This window comes from Pseudopipra pipra, chromosome 1 (genome assembly GCF_036250125.1).
Source record: "Pseudopipra pipra isolate bDixPip1 chromosome 1, bDixPip1.hap1, whole genome shotgun sequence".
Lineage (NCBI taxonomy): Eukaryota > Metazoa > Chordata > Aves > Passeriformes > Pipridae > Pseudopipra > Pseudopipra pipra.
In genome coordinates, this window is record NC_087549.1 from 33,616,480 (window position 1) to 33,637,357 (window position 20,878).

The window sequence follows — 20,878 nt, forward strand, 5'->3', positions numbered from 1 at the left end:
TTGCAGTATAGATTTATTGCTAAGGTAGAAAGACTCAGTGAAAGTTTTATGTTGTTGTGCTGGTGGTGTGGGCTTCAAGGGATGAGGAGAATGTGGTTCCGGAGGGATGCCTGGGAAACAAGGCCCCCAACCAGCTCCTTAGATCCTTGTGTAGATGCATGCATCTTCCTGGTTGAGTTTTAAGTTTGCAAAACTAAAACTTCAAAAAGACCAATTGATAAACTCTTATTTGACAATATTATGGCATTTAGATAATTCAGTGGCTTTTGGGTTTGTTTGTACCTATGAAGTACGTGGGAAATTAGCAAAAGTGTCTTGTGAGTTAGAAACCGATAATTGCCATTTTCCTTTAAATTTTGTCACTTACAAAATCGGAAGCCGAGTTGCACTTTTGGCACAGACTGATAGTTCTGAAGTCATCTGAGCGTATTTTATGCAATTCACTGCCTTTTGGGTGTTTGTGTGTCTTGTGTTATATATGTGTGCAGACTTCTCCCACAGTTGTTTTGGGGTTTTTTTATTGTGCTTTGACGTATAGGCATTTGGAGAGAGTCTGAATTATCGAAGGCATGCTTCCTTCTAGTTGTGATCCAGCCACTATCTCCCTTTCTGTCTCTGCGTTGCCTGCTGGCCTGTAATCTGATGCGTGTGCCAGATGTGGGGAGGTGGAGCAGAAGCAATCCAAGCTTTTTAGACCATTTCATGGAGGGGGTTATTTTATTATATTTGTGGTTCACAAAAATTTTCCTTTGGTTTTTCCGAATGAATTCTATGGAGAGTAGAAATTGCAAGCATATGGTAGTAAGCTAAATAAGATACTGGAAAAGTGCTCTTTGGAGGAAGGGAGAAATTTCAAATACTGATAAAGTAAAGGGTGGGTGGGTGTTTTTTTTTTTTTCTTTTAAATCATGCTGAAGCTTGCACTGTACATAGGCTGCTGGGTTTAATTCCATTTCTTTTTGCAGACAAATTGTGTTCATTTTAGCCATGCCTGTACCTGCAGCAAAGAGGTGCTGCTGCAAGCTTTAAGGCACTGAAACGGCTCAATGACTGCTACTACATGAGTTTGATCTGGTCACACAAGATTTTGAACCTTTCCTGGTTGTTAAAATGCAGTGAAATGAAAACTAATCTCCTTAAATGCCAAACAGCACACACTAAGGTAGATTAATTCCTTCTACAGTTTTATAACCCACGTCACACACACCTTAAAAAAAACCCACCAAAACAAACTTAAAGTCAGTTAAAAATCCAACCCCTGCATTCCCCTCGCTTACTGATGAGCAGCTTTCAGATGGCCAGGTTTGAGCTGCACTCAAGATTTGCCTGGACCTGTTGACCTCCCAGCTCTTCAGAGGAGGCTCAGGAGCTGCAGTATTGCCCTATGCTCCCTGCTGAGTCTGGGCTGTGGGCATGACAGTGGCCTCTGCCAGAGATAGTGGGTTGGCAGGGTTACCCCACAGACCTCGTTAAAACATAGTTGAGTAACCTTAATCTAAGGGTAGTAGCATAATTTTTCACTGTGAAGTGGTTGTCTGTTGTATTCATGACTTTAATGAGTTGGGGTTTGTTCACATGACAGCTATTTCACCTGAAAATAGGGGCAAGTTATTGTCAGCTTTCTATCTCATAAGTACCAGCTTCGTAGAGGTATTCTGGATTTGTTACACTTGAAATATGAAAAACCCAAAAGCAACTCTATAGAAAAAAAAAGTTCTTATTATATGGAGTAGAAAGGGAAATGAATTAAAGAGGCAGGTTTCATATTTGGGAAAGAAAGTGATTTTCAGAATCACGGAATACTCTGAGTTTTGTCTAGTTATGTTCTTTTTTAAGTACAAAAAGGTATTGAAATGACCTGATAGGTCTTGAAATGTTATTGAAATGTTAATATTGAAACATTATTGAAATATAATGGGATTATTCTCACAGTTTCACTGATTAAAATGGAAATGTAATTGAAGGATGTGCACTTTTCACAGGTATTTTTTATTTGTGTTTTTGTATTCCAGTACCTCAAATATCTCCAACAATTGTAGTTACTTGATAAATACCCTGAATTCTGCTTTAAAATGTGACACATATTAAGACATCAACCAATCTGAGCAATATATTAAACCTTTAACAGTGATATGTCCTTTATAGTGCCTTCATATTCTTCTTTTAATTTTGATCATTATTTCTTGCCACCTTATAACAGAGATGTTCATATTTCCTAATCATTGCTGGAAATAAAATAGTTAAAATGACTCTCCTAGTATCATTCAGAGCTAAGTATGAAGGTTTCCATTATGAGTGGCACAAAAAGTTCTTATCTACCCTTTGGTAAGTAGGTGAAATGCCTGTGTGCAATACATGTAAGCTTAAGTTTCCTTTTAGTGTTATCTAAATACCTAATTTAGTTTTCCTTTGTATGTGCTCTGAAAGAGTAACTGACAAAAGCTGTGATTTCTTAGACCACACCTTGCATACAGATTCAAGTGAAGTGTGATGGGCTTTTTCTGCTCCCGGAAGACAACTTTCCAAACCTGGTGGAATCTTTTTTTATTGTCCCATATTGAGGCATTTCTGACCTGTGTCAGAACCTGGCCTGACTTGATTTTGAAGTTAGTGTGGTGAGAGGGCACCATCATCGCCCTACCAGTAACATTTAGGTTACTACAAGTGAATTATCACCACAAGAGTATTCATTCTGGATATTGAGAAGTTTTTAAATTGTCAATCAACCATTGTATAATCATTACAAATAAATTAATACATAAATTATTGTATATAGTGTAGCACAGTTATTTTCACACTGCTCACCAAGCTAAGTGCTAGCTGTACAATTAGAGGATAAAAGTACTAATCTGCCCATACAGATCCAGCTAAAAGAACTGTTTTTCTTGATACATTTAAGTTGCTAGTGGAAGAGTAGACAAGGAGTAGATTTAGAGTTTGGGGTTTTGGTTTTGGTTCAGGGTTTTTTGTCGTTGGTGGTGGTTTTTGGTTTTTTTGGTTTTGGTGTGGTTTTTTTTTCCTTTACATAGAGCATCAAAATTAAAATATGAAATATTTATTCCAAGAAAGTGTTGAATTTGACTCTCTTAATTTGTAAATGAGTGAGGAACTCCGCAGGTCTCCATTCCTGAGGTATGTGATCTTCTGAGAGAGATTTTCTCTTTTCCCCACCTAAGCTGTGAAGATCACTGGCCTTGCACAATGTGTGTGACATAACAAATACCTTCAAGATGAAAGAAGTAACTAGATACATTTGTTTTCCGTAAGTCATGGAAGTTAGGTCAATATATGTCTTTAGTAAAAGGAGGGGAGGCAGGAATATGACGTTTGTGCCTCTCTTGGCTCAAGGGGCAGTTTTGACCTCCTGACAGTCAGTCCCGAGGAGCAGTAGGATCACTGGTAGGGTGCAGATTAGTGAAAGCTGATTGGCACCAAGCACCAACCCTTCCCATGTTTGTAGACGTGACCACTTACAGCTAATAAGCTTATAATAATTTCTGCTTAAGCACAGGTGGTGAAAGTAGCAGCGAAAAAAAAAAGGTAAGGAGCTTAAATACGGAGAAGGTATGGGGCGAAGGGTGACGAAACATGTGCTGTGTGTGGTAATTGCCCCTTACCTTTGGCACGGTGGCTTGTGTTTATCCTAGTCCTCAATGCTGATACTCCTGTTTACATGACAAATGTAGGGTAGCAAAATTGGAGACTGAACTCCAAAAAGAAGCATTACTTATGTCTCTGTTATATTCAAATATTTTTGCAGTGAAGCATAAATATCAAGACTTCAGAAGGTGTCTTGTAGATGTTGTGCAGGAAATTTTTGATGACATGCGCGCGTTTCGTTTTACTGTCTGAAGGACTTAATTTGTGCAGAGGAATATATTTTTTTTGGCCTTCGGAATGATTTTGCTTTTGAAAGCTTAAAAAATTCTCCTCTCTAAACCAGATTGCTTTGCTGTAGATGGCTTGATTGGAAAATAGCATGTGCCTCCCTGCCTCCTTTGCATTTGGTACCTAAATGGAGTAAATTCAGCTTGGAGAGGCTTGGGAAGAAGAGAAGGATTTAAAAGTATTCCCCTTTAATTAATCTCAGGAAAATTCTGGCAAATCTGTCATTTCTTAGTGCATGAACTGCATTCTGATTGCATAGACAAGTCAGGTTGGGGATCCTCCCCCCAACAATACCTTTGGTATGTCAGTAATAAGGTTTTGGGTTTACCTCATTTTAGTATCTGATGAATAAGGACATGGGTGGTTTTTGTGCTTCTTTTTTCTTTTTAAAACCTAGTTTTCTGTAAAGCAAACATTTCAGGGGTGTTGTTAGTTAAATCTAGCTTTGAAATGCTGACCTTTTATGAAATAATGTTTCACTACCAATTGTTATAAACCAGTGGTGATAATTTCTTCCTGCTGTAAAGTAAAAGTCTTTAAACATCATGTTATTTGAACAGAGTAATCTCCCTCTGTGGCAGATTATAGTAGCTTCTTTCTTTGGGGAAAAAGAAACAAACATAAGCAAAACGAAGAAACAACCCAAGGCTTGTATCTTTGTTATCTTGGCTAACCCATAAGGACCTTGGCTACTACTACTCCTGCACTTCAGAGGGACCTTGGCTACTACTGCTCCTGCACTTCAGAGGGCAGCTGAACAGATAATTTATGCAGGTTATATGCAAGGACTCCATCCTGAATAGTAAGAACATTCTGATCTTAATTCAAGAAAGCATTTACACATAATCTTTACAGTTAAGGCCATGAATGGAGCTCTGTACTTAATGTTAGGTAAGACAGTTCAGAGAATTGCAAGACTAAGTATTTAATCCAAAGCATTATGGCTGTGGTGTTAACTAACAAATAAACTGTCTTCCCAGTCCTACATTCTCCTAAATGTTCTTATATTTACATATCAGTTTGGGATTGTTGATGAAACAGTTTTCTATACAAAACTTTTTGCACATTTATTTTTTATTTAAAGTATTTTTCAGAATTTAAAGTGAAGTATTAACACCAGGGGAAACACCACTTTTTTAGCCCATGAAAATAAAAAAATTGTATCTCCTAGAATTTTTAATGTGGCTCAGTTCTGGTTTACATAACTTAAGTCCTGTTAGTGTATCTTCTTCTGGTAAAGTTATGTCCAAGAACATCTCATTGTGGAAGAGGACAGCTTTGTTTTGATTCCTGTTTAGCAGATCATGACAACTCTGCCTGTAGATCCAGTTCCCTTTCCAGAGTGATTGCAAAAGATTATTCTGGAGAATTTCTGTGCTGTCCTGCTACCACATACCTAGAGTTAGTAATTTTTTCTCCTTTCTCTCCCAGGAATATGTTTAGACTTCTGTATTTTTAAAGAGCTAACATCCATCATGCTTTCTCGTGGGTACCATTGAATTTTAAGACAGTACCTGCCTGTTTTAGTAGTATGACTGTAAGTTGCAACCTGATTCAAAAAGGCAGCATGCCTGATACTACCCGCTTAAATACACGTGGCTTACTAAATGACCTTGAATAGGTTATTTCATATCTCTGTTCATCCTGAGATCTATAAACTTCAGCTAATAAAACATATATCTACCTTTGCAAAAGCTCTTTGAAATCCATGAGTAAAAGGTATCCACTAAGGTCAAAATATGAATTATTTATTGCTACATGACATGCACAGCATGCAGACTGTAAGGTTATAGATATCTTGTCTGTTCCTTTTTCCCCTGAGAATAAAAGTCATGCCTTCAGAGCTCTACTTAAAAAAGAACTATTCATTGTATGAAGTCTAATGTAATTTTATGTTATATGAGTGTGTGATAATACTGAACCTTTGGTATATTCAAGGAATTGGTTTCAAGTGTCAATATCCAGCTTCCTATGACAAGTGCATATGCAATTTTCAAAATAATAAGCATTTTTAAAATAAAAAATGAGTATGAGAGGACTAAAAAGAATAGTCAGAGGTGGGGCAAAGATTGAGTTTTGAAGTAAGAAAATCAGAATTTCGTGGTATCAAAATTGTGGTAGAGTTACTACAGAGTAACAGATTACTTGACATCCAATTGATTGCTAATACTTGTAGCCATTATCTGTTTTCTAATATTTGACATGTCAGCAGTATAATTTAAAGAAACTGATTTGTCTTTTAGTATGTTTGCTGGGATTTGTTGTAGGCGCTACTTGTCATCAAAAAAGTTGCGTTCTCTGCTTACTGTTTACATTATTTATTTTATTAATTTAGGTATGTGTTATGTGTGTCTATATACATGGCTTATCTTGAATATGTATATAGGTAGATACAGATATAAAACATACAGAAAGCAAGAATAGGTATATGCAGGTCAGTTCGGCCTTTACTCTTCAACATGAACATTCTCAGTTGTACTCGGAAATCAGAAGGCAACTAGCACAGATTTTGAAGGACTGCTATGCAAGTCTTTGCAGACATATGCTACTAATAATTGGATTTCTCTGTATCAGTTTTGGCCTCTGAAAGAGTGTAAGGAATGGTCTTCAACAGAGCACACTTAAATTACCTAGCGATGAGATCTGTGACATTAGTGTAAATCTGAAGTACTCGGCCTTTAATTTAAGTCTAAATATTACATCACATTTGTATCCAGCTGAATCCAAAAGAGCCTTTAACTATTTGGGATAGGCCCAGACTCTTTTTGTACTGACAACAGATGCAAGAGGGTTCTTGCACAGATTTTAAAACTTCTCTGGGGATAACAGATTCCTGGTTAGGTTTGGTTCTCTACTATTAGGTTTGGTTCTGCACTATTGGATGAAGGGCACGTTTACAGCTGAAGTCATGTCCAGTTGAAAAGACTGGGGAGATGTTACTAGAAAACAAATTGTGATAGAGAAGGGAAGTAGTGGTATGCCCAAGTTAGACTTGATTTTTCAGAAATTTGTTCAAAGAAAAATTACCTCTGCATGTCGATACATTTGGTTTAGAAGACTGTAATTCAAGACCATATAAAAGTGACTTGTTAAAAGGAACCATCTGCTTGGAAATATTTCCCTTTATGTTGGTTTCCATTTTGGTCCTCTTCCATTACACTTTAGGCATTGTTTTACATGTTCTTTGTAATTTTTGGATACTTTTATCTAGCCTTCTTCACAGCTGTAGAATCTGAGGTCTTGTCTCATTTTTCTTATCTGTCCACTGCTCTGACTCTAAGAATGGCTGAGGTACTGCAGGCTGTATATTAATAAAGGTAATTCATCTATATAAATTTACATACAGCATAGATGTTAAATGAGTGTGATGTATTAAAGGTTGCAGGGATTCTGTGTCATGGAAGCTTCCTAAGTACCTAAACCCTAAATGGCTACTTTACCACTTCCTCTTCTTTCTCCATGTCCTTCTCAGTAATCTCCATTGCAAATACAAATGTTAGTGTCAATGGTATGTGGGGGGATACCTAGCTCAATATTTCCTTTGCTTTTTTTTCCCCTTGTATTATGCTATATTTAAAGTCATAAAATCATATTGCAACCACAGGTGGTTTTTTGGGTTTTTTTAAGCCCTGCTTTAGTAGAGAAGAACAGCATTGCAGCCAGGACTGTAATCTCATATTGTCTGGTTCTCTAAAGCTGAGGCATTTTAACTGACCCTATTACTTAATTCCCATCACTCATTACTTCCATTGAGGGCTCTCCACTGTTGACCCTCTCAAAAAGTGTTCTTACATGTGCCCCTCAGTGCCAACTGTACATTCCTATATATAGTATTGTACAGCCAGCATATTCAGAATTGCATTAAATCAAAAGTCTCCAGGCAGCAGGTAATTTGAGAAATTGCATCACTCTTGGCTGATAGGGACATAGATTTGCCATTCTTTATAGGTTCCTTTTCATAGTTTTTAAAATTTATTTTACTTTAGGTATCTTTTTTATCTGGAAGGGCTTATGTTTCTGGATGGTCATCACTGTATGTTGCACCTCCTCCCATGTAAAATGAAAAAAAAATGGAAAAGTTGGGGGTTTTTTCCAAAAGCCTTTCAAGGAAAAAGAATTCCTTCAGCAGCCCACTAATACCTTAACTTTCTTTGAACAGTAACATCAGCAAGCACATGCAGTGTCAAATATGCTTATCAAGAGAATCACTGCAGTTTGAGAACAAAGCTCCCTTTAGTATTAACTAATGGCCTCGATTCACTTAAATTATATTGTATCCACCCCTGTTAGGCTGTCTGAGAGAAAAGTGATTGTCACTGAACCTTGGCTGTGCTAAGTTAAAACCATTTTCAGAAATATGGCTGGCTATCAGAGCGTCTGTTTAGCTATTCCAAAACAACAGTATCTAAACCCTACCACTCCCATAGAATCCCAGAATAGTTTTGGTTGGAAGGGACCTTACAGATCATCTCTTTCCAACCCCCCTGCATGGACAGGGCCACCTTCCACTAGACCAGATTGCTCAAAAGCCCCACCCAACCTGGCCTTGGACACTTCCAGGAATGGGGCATCCACAACCTCTCTGGACCATTCCCTCTTGTCCTGTCAGTATATGCCCTTGTAAAGAGTCTCTCCTCAACTTTCCAGTAAGCCCCCTTTAGGTACTGGAAGATTCTGAAAGGCCTTCCTGGAGCCTTCTCTTCTCCAGACTGATAACCCCAACTCTCTCAGTGTGTCTTTATAGGAGAGGTGCTCCAGGCCTCTGATCATCTTTGTGTCCTTCCTCTGGACTCACTCCATCAGGTCCATGTCGTTCCTGTGTTGAAGGCTGCAGACCCTGATGCAGCACTCCAGGTGGGGTCTCAGGAGTGCAGGGTAGAAGGGAAGAATCAGCTCTCCTGACCTGCTGGTCACATATGCAACAAAGAGAAAATCAGCCTTCCAGTGTCCATGACCCTACAAGGCTTTATCAGTCCGAATTAACACTGAAATGTCATCTGTAAATCCATAGATACAAATGCACATCATAGAACAAAGTCACAAGATAATCTTGAAATATTTCTCAGCAAGTAAGACTGGATTGCCTTTGGACAACAGTAGTGGCCATATACTTGCAGTTTAAGGTGGTCCTGTGGGACATCCTGCTTCTCAGGTGGAGGTCTAGTTTGGAAACAGAGCACATCAGTTCTCTCACAGTCACTTTGGTTGTCTGTTGGCATGTGGTCGAATTTCTGACTTTTGAAAGTAAAGTATGACTTTATGTCCAGATTATTTCACAGATCATCTCTGTCTTCTTTTGCCATACTGATGTTAAAATTGCCAGCAAAATGTTCTCTTTGAGACCTTTTTGTCTTAATGCGTTACATGCCCTGCCTATTTTCTCTATAGTTTTGGGGAAGAAATTGCACAGCAGAAAGGACAGTTAATTTCAGGGACTTGGCTGATTACTTCTTAAAAGGATATTTACTTCACTCAAGGTAAATGGCTTATACAGTGCTATTTATTATTATATTATTAACTTGAAGCTTGGAAAATGTAGGTTCTTAAGAACCTGGGGGAGGCAATTTGTAAAAATCTAAATAACTCATAAATCTTGTATTAAGGGTTATTTGCTAATGGTTTTAAGAAATAGTTCTGTGAACTGTCAAGTACTACTGTTTCAAGATGAGAGTTGTGACAGCCATGTTTTTGAAAGATAAAGATGGGAATCTCTTTGCCGAAAGAAAAGGAATGAAATAGCCATATATTCTTCCAAACTTGACTTTTCTCCCCATTTAACTGACCTTGTATCTTCTTGCGCTTCAGTATAACATGCTCAAGTGCAGTCTTTAAGAAAACGAAAAGCACTACTCATATTGTTGATATTTTTGTTAGATTAAAGTAATATTTTCGAGATGGCTTTTGTGGAAAATCTAAAGTTTGCAAACATGGTGTGGGTCATTTTTACATTAAGGGAAGACCTGTCAGACCTACTATTTGCAGTTGGTAGCAGTTCTAATGTGTCTGTCATCTGTTTTCAAAGATTGTGTCTGACTTTTTCATATTGATGTACAGCATAGCATCAATAAATGTGTGTAGGAGTTCTCAGGATGGGACAGGATTTGCTCTATGTTCTATGTATTTCACATTAAAATGATTGAGCTGTATTCTGTTTCTGAACTTTTCCCTTCATTCATACATATGCACCTACTTTGCAGTTCATTTTAGGAAAAAACTAGAACAAACTGAAGTTGTAAAATAGATCTCCATTTTGGAATTCAGTGTGTTGAACTTTTTAAGGGTTAGCAGTAGACCCAAGTCCTGACATGTTTTGTCTTATCATAGACTTAAATATTCAACACTAACCACGCTGGGGCTTATTTGAGATTATGTAGCGGTTCTGCTCAGAATTAGGTCTCTGTCAGAATGTGATGTCTTGTTTCTACTGCAATATTTGCCTGCATACCTGAAATTTATTGTTTATTTAAATGAAATTAGTATTGTCTTTCATGTTTTATGGCTGCCATTTGTTATTACTGCCACTTGTAGCAAACCTGCACTTTTGTCTGATGAGAAGTGAGCAAGTCTGGTTTCTGTTGAACACTGTCATTATGTTAAATATTCCTTAATAGCATACATTCAGTAATTGCTGTTGAATTATCACAAAGGAGTTTTTCCCCTGTTTTATTCTCACAAGTGAAATTTGAAGTTGTTGAATTTTTGGAATACTTCAGTTAAATCCCAATTTTGTCACAGCTACATCATTATAAAAAGGAGCACAGACCAATTGTCCTAAAGCTGATTTTTATTTCATAGCAGAGCATGTAATTGTTTTATTGCAAAACAAATTCCAAATTAATTCCAATGGCTTCTACTTTTCCTTTCACTTTTTGTTTTACTTGATAGGCTGCAGTCTCTGGCTTTTGGTTTTCTCATCAAACACTGACAGCCTTTGCAGGAGTACTTATGCTTGGGCTCAGTTAAACAGGGCTTTTTTCACGGTTCTGTCTAATACTGATAGAAACTACCACTTGAAAACTCCTAATAGAAAACCTGACTTTCTTCAGTTTCTCCTCTGTACCTCAGGTCATCCATTGATATTTGGGTGTTTCATAAGAACAAAATTTGGAACATGACCATGTGTAGCACATTGTGAATGGTTAAGGCCAGAGGTCAGTACTTAGTATTTGCTGTTCATTGCCATTTACCAGTCAGCATTTGCACTGACTTAATGCTGCTTCAGGTGCTTTTCAGATTTGAGTGGATGATGCAACCTTAAATTAGTTTATTGTTTATTCTCAAATTTTTAAAGAGCAACTGTCTCTGTGTTCCAGTTTCTCACATGTGATGCTAGTTGTAATCAGTAGCATTTCCTGTCTTCAGTGAGGTCTTTTGGCAGGCTCTGAAAGCCCAGAATTTCAGGATCTGCAAGATACAGTCTCTTGTGTATTTCCTCCTTGCTGCTGGTGGGAACCAGCTTTTCAAATGCAAGACAATGTCTGCAAGCCACTAGCAATTAGAAGACAACTGCTGAACATTGACAAGACATGAGATTTTTATGACTTCCTAGGAAATGTTACCTTTCTCTTCAAAACGAGGTCTAGGTGCAGAGACCCTCATATTCATCACCAGGTATGCCAGAGTGATTTGCTATATCCTGAATTAAAGGTGGATACTAGAGGTCCCATTTGCACTAAACACATCTGCAACTTTGTTTCAAGGAAAACAATAGGCAAATTATCAAATCTTCCTGAGTTCACACAGTGTTGCTGTTACAGCCAGATGGGGCATTACACAGTGTCGCCCTGCCTGGTTATCAGAAACCTTGAATCTACCAAATTATTTCTTTAATCCTCTCCCTCAATTGAGTCATGGTGTTGTTTAGAAATATTTTATTTATAGATAAAACTACATGAAAGAAAACCTATCTTATCCTTGGATGAATGAGTGTGATTTTGTTCTTCTATTAATAATAAACAATTTCTTGTCTAACTTTTGTCTAGTTTAAACTCTTGTCTAATTCAAATCTCAGCCATTGAATCTTGCCAGCTGTTGGTCCACACATTTCAGGAACCTTTTATTATTAGAAGTCTTTTCCCGTATGAGTATTTCTGTTCTGAGTTGAGGTAAAATAATGAGTTTGAGCTGATTTTAAAAATATATTCACTGGAAGGCACATTCAATAGAACTGAAAGTAATTTATTTTTTAAAAATCCTGGATTCTTCATAATTTAGCTACATTCTATTAAAAACGCATGGTAGCACTCAATGTTATTATACTTATGTAATGTATTGTGTTAATACAACATTTATTTTCAATGCCGTAGTATTTTCAGTTTGGTTCTGGTTTTCTCTGCTTGCTCAACTTCCTGCACTGAGTTCCTCTCATGGTCCGTCAGCATGGAGGGAAGCAACTCACTGTCTTGAACTTGTCTCTCTGTGGGTTAAGGCCCATTTCCACCAGAGAGCATCTCTCTGTGTATAGTCCCTAGAGAGCACCAGCAAGCACCCTGCACCAGAGGCTCTGAGCAGGGAACATTACCCTTTTTTAGGTTCCAGGAAGAGAAAGACCTGAGCCAGGAGCTGACCATTTCCAGATTGCAATGAAAGAACCCCTTTTTCTTATCTTGTATCCCTTCTTAATGAAAGGCAAAGGAGTGCAGCAGTAGAGATTAAAAACAAACAACCAAAAACAAACAACCCCCCCCAATAAAAACCCAAAACACCAAACAAGAAAACCTCTTCAACCATTACTCAAAAATCTCCGTTGACCATAATCATCAAACTTGTCTTTAAAAAAAAAAGAGAACACAATTGTCAGTGGACATGCCCATACAGAACTTAATTGCTATATATAGCACACACCTCAGTATTGAATTATCCAGTCAGGTATTGCAGAAACTTGCACACAGAATGCTCTGAGTGCATGACTGAGTGCACGCTTATGAAGTTATGAGAGCCTTGGTGAGCTGTCTTCAAGAAACGTGGACATTTCCATACTACGAAGAGAAGTGGACACTAATATCTGAAAGGTTCAGAGAGGAAGGAGTGTCTTTTCATTGCCCTCGTATGGACAGAAGTCAAAAGGTATTTAGCACTGTAGGTAATGTACTGCTAATACAGAGACTGACTGTGAGAAATGCCAAACGCTGCAAATACCGGTGGAAGTACATTTGATATGATTCCTGTGCCCCTCGAGAGGAGATGCAAAGGTCAGAAAAACTAGATTTATCTACATTATCCTATTTATTTTTCCTCAGCCAGTAAAAGGAAAAAATCCTAGTTTTCAAGTACTGATGAATTAGGAGTTCCTAAACTGATAAAAGGTTGATGTCATTGCCACATGCGTCAACAGGTTTCCAGTTTTGACATGAAAACCCCAGTGTTTTTGTTAGTGTTCAGATAGAGGAATTTAAAAAGTCCCAAAAACTAATATTTGAGAACCATATGTTTTCTGCTACATTTATTGAAATATAACATATAAATCACTGTACTGTCTTTGTTCTTAACCTGAGCAGCAATATCCTTATTGTGCATTTTGGCAGCCAGTCCTAATAGTTTCTGGTTGTTGTTCTCTGTGCTGGTGTGGGCTTTGCCCTTCCAGTCTTTCTCACAAAGAGTACTTAATGCTGCCTAGTCAGCTTTCCTAAAAGTCAGTGGCCTCTTGTCTTGAATAAAGCCTAGTGAGTCAGCTTTGTAATCTTTCAAACACAGTTTGAAGTGTCTTGCTATTTTGCCATGCAAACGAGGGCTGCCACTATGGCTGTCAATTAGGGTACCCCTTTGGGTGCTCCAAACTGAGAGGATTGAAGGGATTATGAGGGTGGAATTGGGTCCTCCTGAATATGGTATAGGGGGTGAGAGAAATCATGTTCTGGGATTAAAAAGATTAAAAAGGTGTTTTGAGATCGTTTTGCTAGTCCTTGGCTCAGATATGGGTTTGTTAGAAGAAGAGCAAACAACACCAGATCGTGCTGTGGTATGTCCTGTCTCTGCCCGATTCATTCTTTCTCAAGAAAAAGAAAGAAAGAAAGAGAAAACACAAATGTAAGAAAACTCTGAAATGCATGCAATGAAAGCAGTGTTCTGTTTATCAATTTTAATTATTTGATCATGTTAGAATATAAATTGTAAATGTTTTAGTGAAGGTGTAGCTTCCCTGTGTCTACTGTAATGCCACCTGTGGCTGGGCAAAAAAAAAAAAGAAATTAATGAAATATACTTCTTAGAGAAAACTTAGATGAACCTCTTCTGCTGCTTAAATCTGTGTCTTATTCTAACATGAAAAAATCTGTAGTGCCAGAATTAGTTTTGAAGGTCACCTGCTCATCCCCAAATTATGTGTATGATTCCTATGAAACTATTTGAAAGGAAACAACAACTCTGTCATTTCCATTGGAAGCATGTATTTTCAGCCTGATAAAACCAAAGAGCCTTTCCTTCTTTGCTGTTGCATATTCTCTTATTTACATTCAGAGCAGTGTTTTCCATCAGGAATAATTTTTCACTCTGTTCTTCTTTACCTTTTTGTCTAGAATCAGTCTCTACACTGCAGTGGGATAGTCCCTCTTTTCCCTTAGCTTTATCTGTACACTGTTCTTCACTAAGCAATCCTTTTAACAACATCTGTGTACTTTTGCTCCTTTTTCAGCCTTCAACTCCTATTTCATAGCTATGATGACTCTTTTCTGTTACCTCCTTCTTATTTACACATAATTCTTTCCTTAACACTGTAATTATTGTGTTTGTGCTCACCATATTGTTTTGACTTTGAATTTATCATTTAATGATTCCTGTAAATATTAGCAGTACAGTTCTAGTTACGATACCTGAGTGGGATGCTCCCATTTTTTATGTTTTCCTTAGATTGGTAAGTGAACACAAGTGAAGTGTTTTGTGTGTGTGTGTCCTTGTGAAAGCTCCTTTTTCTTCTGGTGCTTGTCTGTTAATATATTTTCTTGAATATCGGAGATGCTCTCTGTAATCTTAAGTTTTTGTGGCATTTGTATCGTTTTCCAATTTCACCAGCATGCTTGGTGCATCTTCTTCAGCTAAGGAATTCATATGAAAAATGCAAGTGACATAAAAGAAAGTTAAGATCTCAAAGCAGATCTTGTTCTATTGGGCTTAGTTATGTGTAGCTCCAAATGGTGTTCATTCTGCTTACCCTGTATAATGCACTGCTTTGAGATGGAAGGACATTCACAAAAAAGACCGGGAAAAATAAACCATGTCAATTTAGTGTGTATATGTTTTTCTGCTGAATATAGTCTCCTTCTGGAACCAGATTATTTTCTCCTGGACTGAGGATCCTTCTCATAGATTTTCTCTAAAGCATGGAAAAGGGCAGAGCAGAAAAGAGGATTCATGCTGCTGCAGAAGGGGGCCCCATTCCACTTGGAGCTTCTCTGCTGCAGAAACATTGTGCCTCAGCTTTGATGGTAGCATTGAAGCAGGGTTTCCCCAGAGCCTTGGGCAGGGCTGCTTTCCTGAGTAGAGCTGTCCTTGGGGAGTGGTGTAAACAGAAAGGGTGACAGGGCAGCGTTGGCAAAGATGGTGTGTACAGGATAGTCACTATTTCCTCATGATTTCCATTTTATTTTCCTGTAAGTGCAACCACAGTCTTTACACAAATCTTTTCAGTTTCTGGAGAAACTATAAGTTTATGATCAGTGTTGTCTTAAAGAGGAATGATGTGGTGTAATGGGAAAAGATGGAAATAGAAGGAGAAAAGGAGATAATTCTGTTTCTTGATCACATTGGAAAGGAGCAGGTACAAAGCTGCAAAAGTTGTTCTGTGGGCTTGACAATTACTTAAAGGTGCTTCATCCACGGCTTGCTTAAACAGTTTGCGAATCCCAGCGATGGGATTCTGGGTAAGGCTGCACTGATCTGTGCCCACCTGCACTGCCCAGTGCTATCAGAGGCGGGCAGAGCTGGGGGGAATAAATTGGATATCTTAATGCTGTGTGCTAAGGTAACAGGGAAATGGTGTGCTAGTGCAGAAAAGGAAAGGCTTGTTCTTTGAATCTGAGAACTGCTTCAGTGAAGGCAGGAGAGAGCAGTTGTGGTTGTATGTGTACTTTGCCTTTTACAAGCAGGAAACCTAAATGCTGAGGTGCAGACCTTCCTGGGACTTGACATTCAGGAGAAAACTCTGAAGCTGAATCTTAGGTAGGTTTCCCCACTGGGCAGTGTATTTTAGAAATGCTTAAGATGTTTGTCATAGTACTGAGTTAAAGTAAGATAAATAATGTCATTTAAAAAAAAAGGAGGAAAAAAAAGAGAGAAACACTGATACTGGAGTTTGTAGTGTGAATCATTTATTATTTGTGCTTTTTTGCATTTGGGGGAGAGTTGGGTGCTGGGAGGAGTTGAACCCTAGGGTGTTGCTGAGAGAAGAGTATTTATTATAGTAGAAGTAAAATTACAGGCAAAAAATTAAAGTACTCTAGGGTGAAAAGAATAATTTTAACATGCCAGATACTCAGTATTAAGCATGCTTAATATTCAGTTTAGTCTCATATGACACGTCTATGACCAGTGTGTGTGCCCCAACAAAGGCACCGCCTAAAAATGTATTCGCTAATTGGTTTTGGTGCAAGAAGTAGAGAGAGCCCATCTATGCCTCTTCTCCACCAACAGCACAATTTGCTTTTTGGTAGAAGAAGATGCAAAACGATTTCAAGTGCGCCAGGTTTGGGTTTCTCCGGGAGTCATACCCTTAACATCAGCAGAAGGGAGGGAGGGGAGTTACTCTGTTATCATCAAGCTCTGCTAATGTAGCCCGGGCGCCACGTGACTGCAGAAAAGGCTATTATCTCAATGAAAAGGAAACTGCTTTTTAGAGCAGCAACAGAACAGAAGCAGGAGGAATTTTCGAGTACTCCACCATGCTGGATTGTCAAAGGGGGATCTCTCTGATCAGCAGTTAGGGAAGGATTAGCGTGGCCAGTTTGTCAGCTGTCATTAGAAGCAGATGACAGAGATGATAAGCTGCTGTGTGCGCACGTCCTCACTCAGCATGTGCTTTGGTTTACATCAAGACATAACACTGGTTTGGGATAATGGAGAGCTGATATTTTTAAGGCTGTAAATTTACTGGTAATTGTATCTTCCCCCCCCCTCCCGTTTTTAATAAAAAGCCAGCGTAATGGATGGGGGATTTATCTACATCTTGATCTGAAGACGCAGAAAAACTAGTAAGATCTGCCTTCAACTGCAAAGGCTGGAAGACGACAAGGTGTGTTTCTGAAGTGCCGTGACTTCATTGTTAATGCTTTCTTTTTGCATGTGTGTGTGCTCCCGTGTGTGCATCATAGGTGTCTGGATGTTGGGGGTGTAGGGGGCAAGGGGGATGTTGGTTTGGGGGATTGGGAGGAAGAGCTGATTTCTGTTTGAGTAAGAGAGTTTAAAGATAATGTTTCTAAATAACAAATGCAAAGAAATAATGTGAATTTTATTCTCCATTTTCTGTTGTTTCCCCCCATTTTAATGGCTACAGGTGTACTCGTGGTTGCCTGTGACAGTTTTATGGGTTTATGAGGCTAAATATATCTTAGTCAGTGCACAGGAAATATTTTTGTAAGCAAGTTTTCTGGCATTCAGAATAATACACAAACCCATCTGTATTTTCCCACTGTCAAGAGGAGGTGGAGCCTGAGAGTGTCTTTTTCATTGAAGTAATTACTATTCAATATTCAGTAATTTCTATGCACATGAAAAAGTACAGAGTACCGAGACATTTTTGGAATAAAGCTTTCTCTTTCTGACCAAGAGCTTGAGTAGGCAAAACACACGGAAATATTGGTAGCTCTTATATAACTTTCTCTATTCTCTAATCTTAATAGTTTTCTTTACAAGTACATGATCCTGTAAACAGAATGACATTCGGTTAATCTTCAGACCTCATATTTATCTCATGGTTATTCATGCTGATGTCATTAAATATCTTGGCAGTATTTACCTTTCTTTTAACCTTGGGAGGACAGCATTTAATATTGCAGATTAATTAACTAATAATATCCCCTAAAAATGGTTATAGGTAGTTACTCATAGTAAAGTGAATACAGTATGCTATCTCTCCTGCTTGGGAACTTATTGCAGGCTTGTTGACTTTACTTTCCTGTTGTACACAGCATTAAGCCCAGCATTGCTCTTTAGCTCACAGCAATAACACTAATCCTGGACCACAAAGAAAAAAAAAAAAAAAAAAAAAAAAAGATAAAGTTAAGTGTTTGGATTTCTTTAGGAGTGCTGATTATTACTTCTTTAGAATTTTGCCTTCAGAGTTAAGGGCAGGATTGAGGAGATGCATATAATCAGTCATTACTGCAGTGCACTAGCAGTTTGCTAGAAGTGTATTTTCCTGGATTCATATTGAAATAGTAGTGGTGACTATCATGCTTAGAATCCGTTTAATAATTAACTAAATACATACAGGAAATGCCTTAGTTTATTTTATTTAGGACTTCGAAAAACTCGTGCTACTTTGAGATAGGAGGGAGAAAGGAAAATATTATTGTTTTTCAAATTAATGTAGTTTGTGTTTGAAGAGACTTTATTTCATACTGCGAAGGCAGAGCCAGAAATGTAAACAAGTTAGCACTATTTATTTGCTTGTTCTCTTTTGTCTCGGTTTGATTATTTTAATTTCAGTATACCAACATTTTGGTACAGAGGCCTGGGGCAGGGGTGCTGTTGAGTAGAGGCTTGAGAGCCTGTCACGTTCACGGCACCAAATGTCGAAGCCACAAGAACAATGAAACTTCCTCTCTGCTTTTTGTGTTTTCTTCCTTTATTTCATTACAGAAGATCTAACAAGATAGTGGGGGCCAAGTAGTGCTTACTGAAATGCTGGCACCTATGTTTTGTAGAAAAATAGATGTTAGCTGCTTGTACAGTATTTTTGATTTGCCCGATGCCTTTTAGGACATATTAAGGGGGGAAATTTGAATAAAATCAACCTTTTGTTTAGTCTGTGTTCTTCAGGTGACTCCATGTTCTCAAAAGGCTCAAGTTGTGGTGTTCTCTTTCATAAGCATTTTTTTACATAAGTATGGTATGTAAAGGCTTTTACATATGCTTTTACAGCATATGTAAAACTTGAAGCACTATCTTTGACCAGAGTAATTTTGTTTGCTCTCTTTTCAAAATTCTTTAGTCAACAAGCTTCTGTAGTCAACAAGGTTACACTGGTAATGTTCAAAAACTGCTGCTCTCTTTTTTTCCCCTTTCTTGTTGTCATCTCTCTAAGGGAAATTTCTTGCGCAAGGAAGGAGGGAAGGTGTCACTGCATTGCAAAATATACTGTATTTTAAGAAAAAAACCTGCAGGGGAAAGTCTGAACTAGAGGTGTACTTTGAAACATTTCATTTCACTCCAGAGTTCTTAGAATGATATTTAATAATAAATATTATTAAGAAGTCAACTGGCTGATTAGGTTTTGTAGTGTCATTTAATTTATTTATTTAGTCTAGTAATGGAAAAGAATAAAAAGTATGAAAACAACCTTGATTCTCAGAATCTATTTTAATAAGTGGAATAAATTTGTTAGCACATTTACCATATAATAGCACCATAATTGTAATAAGAAAACTGAGTTAAAGGCTGAGGACTGGGTCTACAAGCCAAGCTGTTAGAGCTGAGTAAATGAGAAGGGTGTTTGTAAGTTGATAATCACTGTACCTCTGAGGAAATCCTGATGGAGTCATCTTATTGCCTACATTCCTCCTTAGCTTCTCTTACTGCTCACGTTCACTGTGGCAGACCTAGAAGGATGCCTGAATTGGACTAAAAATTATTATTAGCAGGTAAAGCTTTAGTTCTCTGAAGTTGAGGTGTAAGATGTGAAAGCCTGTGTCTTTCAGAAGTGGGCTGTTTTCAGTACCTGGGTGCCTGGCTTATCCCTGCAGGTAGTTTTCCTGGCAGCTGAAGCTGGACAGTGAGGTTTTGGAAAGGCTGACTGGGTTGTGAAGATACAGCGTAGAGCGTAAGGAACAGTGCAGGAATTTTATGAAAATCTAATTGAAGAATCAACTCAAATGATAATGAAAATGATAAATTCATTTAATTTGCAGTGTGTGTTGTACCTGACTCTCCTCTTTGCTGTTCCCATTTAATTTTCTCCTATGCACACTGTCCCCAGACAAACTTCATCAGTATACTGTACTGCTCTGATTTTCCATTCCTGATAGCATAGGCTGTTGTGATTAAACAACCATCTATCACAAGAGTCTCGTGAAGAAACTTCTGCTAAAACTTAATGGAATAAAATTATTTCTGATCCTTTTCCTGAAGTTTTTCCAGCTGTTCAGTCTAAGTAGTTTTAAGTGTGTGTTATCTTTTATTTTGAGACAGTGTATTGCAGGCTTCTGGTCAACTCAGTGTATGAATGTAGTTGCTGTTCGTCTCTTTAGTAATTATATTCCATTAAATCCAAAATTCAAAATACTTGGAATAGACACTAATTCTTTCTTAGCACTTGTGATTCTTCTTTACCGTGAATGATTTCATTGTTAACAAAAAATTAATTTCAGTTTATTTTTACAAAAATAATAAAATGTCTCATGATGAACATTCAGCTTTAATAGTAGAGTTGTCTTGTTTTCCTTGGGCTGCAGGATACAAGCACAGTTTTTTCAGGCCCATGGGGTGATATATGTCTTACAAAAGAGACAAATAGCAGTTTGACATCTTCTTTTAGTAGACTAGGAGGAAAATCGAAGCTTCAGTGAAGTCAGTGATAAAATTGTGATTTATTTCAGTTGAGTCATAACATCCCCTTAGAACTGCTCAATTTTTTTAGTCGTTTCTATTGTGGGGAGCTTATAGGGAGCTGTATTAAAGCTTATAGGGTGTTGCCTGTAAGCGTTGTAGAGACCAAAGGTATATATGGATTTAAGAAGGAATTAGGCACCATTGCATATAGGATCAGAGGGAGGAGGCACAGCAACAATGCAGCTAAGCTTGTACCACTGCTTGTCAGAGGTAAAGCGAGGAGATATTGGGG

The 20,878-nt window shown here is 37.9% G+C and overlaps 1 protein-coding gene across 8 annotated transcripts in view; it reads left to right on the top strand.

Annotated features, from left to right (window-relative positions):
* NCOA2 (nuclear receptor coactivator 2) overlaps positions 1–20,878 on the top strand; it is a 185,949-nt gene that overhangs the window by 76,749 nt on the left and 88,322 nt on the right. The window contains exon 1 of one of the 8 annotated variants that reach the window (XM_064651250.1): positions 16,770–17,110. The exons of the other annotated variants lie outside the window; for them this stretch is intronic. The gene's annotated coding sequence lies outside the window, so the exon portion shown is untranslated. Of the gene's footprint in view, positions 1–16,769; positions 17,111–20,878 lie in introns of those variants that run through there. 8 annotated transcript variants of the gene reach the window in all.